The sequence below is a fragment of the Salvelinus sp. IW2-2015 genome, unplaced genomic scaffold (assembly GCF_002910315.2).
Source record: "Salvelinus sp. IW2-2015 unplaced genomic scaffold, ASM291031v2 Un_scaffold8043, whole genome shotgun sequence".
Classification (NCBI taxonomy): Eukaryota; Metazoa; Chordata; class Actinopteri; order Salmoniformes; family Salmonidae; genus Salvelinus; species Salvelinus sp. IW2-2015.
In genome coordinates, this window is record NW_019949303.1 from 8,411 (window position 1) to 11,378 (window position 2,968).

Sequence of the window (2,968 nt, forward strand, 5' to 3'; positions counted from 1 at the left end):
ATGTTGATCTTCTTCATGGTTCTGAAGTCCACGTGTTCTCTCACTGTTGTGTGTTGTTTACTGGATGTTGCTAGGTACCTGACCTATGATGTGACGTTACCAAATACAGTTTTTAACATTTCTCTCTCTCTCTTCTCCCCCTCTCGCTCTTCTCCCCCTCTCTATCTCACTCTCTCTCCCTCCCCCTCCCTCCTCTTCCTCACCCCATCAGTTGGAGTCGGAGCTGGCGGTGTGTGAGAGGGAGAGTGCAGAGCTCCAGGAGTATGCTAATTGTGTCCTGCAGCAGATCGCTGACCACTGCCCCGACATCCTGGAACAGGTGGTCAACGCCCTGGAAGAGTCCTGCTGACCACAAAACACACACCTTTCAATATCCCCCCCAGCCACACTCTCACACGCGTAAAGAGAGAGAGAGAGATGCTTTTATATTCGCAGTCCTTAATTTCCTGCCTTACCAGTTCTCCCAAATATCTCTTTGGGGATTTGTTACTGATTTATAAACAATGAGTTGTCAGATTGGTGCAACAATCCTTTAAATCTAAAAATGTTTGTGGTGAGAAGGCCTTCTTGAACCGTTCATGACGTTGAACCCTGTCTTTCTTAGACTTGACCACAAAACCTGTCCGTTACTAAGGTGTGGTCAACCATGTTATATTATTGTTACTCACATACAGTTACTGCTTAGTTACTACACAGTTACTGCTTAGTTACTACACAGTTAGTGTCAGAAAGGGACTGTCCTAACTGGGATATCATTATTGGCCAATATGAAGAGAAGACTGGAGACTCATGGTCATGTGCCAGCTACTTAGGGCCATTCTAGAATCCCTCCTTGCAGCTTTGCGTTCTTGTCCTGTCGTCCTGCGTTCCACATGGAACCCTATTCCCTTTATAGAACACTACATTTCACACCACGGCCCATATCAATCAATCATCAATCAAAATGTATTTATAAAGCCCTTTTTACATCAGCTGATATCTCAAATTGCTGTACAGAAACCCAGCCTAAAACCCCAAACAGCAAGTAATGCAGGTGTAGAAGGGGAAAAAAGAGGCGGGGCTAGGGGGGAAAATCCTAGAAAGGCAGACTAGGAAGAAACCTAGAGAAGAACCAGAGCTATGAGGGAGGCCAGTCGTCTTCTGGCTGTGCCCGGGTGGAGATTATAGCAGTACATAGAACTCTTGTGAAAAGTAGTGGCACTATATAGGGACTAGGGTGCCCTTTGGGATACAGCGCATAGATCTGGAGATCTGGGAATAATGTAATTTAAATGACCTTTGATGCCGTTTCTTTGCTGCTACCTCTTGCCTTGGTTGTTAGAGATGGTTTTGCTGTTGTTCTCTATTATCACAGTTCTCTGATGGTTTTGGGGAACAGGAAACCTAGTCATGTTTTTTATTTTCAGTTGTCGTCCGTTTGAAAGGTTAGAGTTAGGAGATGAAAAACAACTATTATTGAGACACTCAAGCAACCAACAGTATTATTGAGACATTCAAGCCACACCAATGCTCACCGCTCACTGTAACAACAGGTATGTTTCAGCAAGTATCTATTTCTGGGAGCAGGCTATTGTGTTGAAATACAGATAGAATTTATCTAGCTTTATCTGGGCTTTTTAAACCTCATAAGGACGCTTTAGTGTCTCATAGACTCTTAAGTATCTCTCTAGACAGGACTCTCTGGACAGGACTCTCTAGACAGGACTCCCTAGACAGGATTCTCTAGACAGGACCTTAAGTGTCTCTCTAGACATGACTCTCTAGACAGGACTCTCTGGACAGGACTCCCTAGACAGGGACTCTCTAGACAGGATTCTCTAGACAGGACTCTTAAGTGTCTCTCTAGACATGACTCTCTAGACAGGACTCTCTGGACAGGACTTCCCTACAGGACAGAGGATCTCTACGCTCTCAGGACAGGACTGACTCCTAGACAGGATTCTCTAGACAGGATTCTCTAGACAGGGACTCTATAGACATGACTGCCTAGACAGGATTCTCTAGACATGATTCTCTAGACAGGACTCTCTAGACAGGACTCTCTAGGCAGGACACTCTAGACAGGCCTCTCTAGACAGGGACTCTCTATGCATGACTGCCTAGACAGGAGTCTCTAGACAGGATTCTCTAGACAGGGACTCTCTGGACATGACTGCCTAGACAGGACTCTCTAGACAGGATTCTCTAGACAGGATTCTCTAGACAGGACTCTCTAGACAAGACTCCCTAGACAGGACTCCCTAGACAGGACTCTCTAGACAGGACTGCCTAGACAGGACTGCCTAGACAGGACTCCCTAGACAGGACTCTCTAGACAGGACTCTCTAGACAGGATTCTCTAGACAGGACTCTCTAGACAGGACTCTCTAGACAGGACTCTCTAGACAGGACTCTCTAGACAGGACTCTCTGGACAGGACTCTCTAGACAGGACTCTCTGGACAGGACTCTCTAGACAGGGCTCTCTAGACAGGACTCTCTGGACAGGACTCTCTAGACAGGCCTCTCTAGACAGGACTCTCTAGACAGGATTCTCTAGACAGGATTCCCTATGGTGATGTTAGACGGTTAAACAGCAGACCCAGTTGAGATGGTATGGCTCGTATGTCTTCAGTGTGTAGTTAGCTAACCTAACATAGCAGGTGTGACGCGCTGGTTCTTTCTGTTGTGGGAGGTTCTCTTCTGCACTGTTCAACCAATCCAGTAAATATGGAGGAGGAGTTAAGATGGAGTGTGGCCTTGCTGACATCTGAAAGCGGAAGCCTCGTCCCAGGCTCTCTTTCCATCCCGTGAAAACCGGGCGGTAGTCAGCTAATGGACCTCCTCTGATTCAGAGCCGTGATGAGAGCGAATGGAGGTCACTAACCCACAGTTTCCAGGGGACTCTGGCCTGGAGACACAGAGGGGATATTTACACCCAGCATCACTTCCTATAGGAAGTGACATCATCTCAGTCAGGTCCACAGGCT

General features: G+C 46.8%; 1 long non-coding RNA gene across 1 annotated transcript; it reads right to left on the reverse strand.

Annotated features, from left to right (window-relative positions):
- Positions 1-1,573: 1,573 nt before the first annotated feature.
- On the reverse strand, positions 1,574-1,991 carry LOC139027191 (uncharacterized). The gene is made up of 3 exons (XR_011479252.1): positions 1,928-1,991; positions 1,734-1,829; positions 1,574-1,634 (listed from the first exon to the last, which is right to left on the reverse strand). It is a non-coding gene; the product is annotated as an uncharacterized lncRNA (long non-coding RNA).
- Positions 1,992-2,968: the final 977 nt, after the last annotated feature.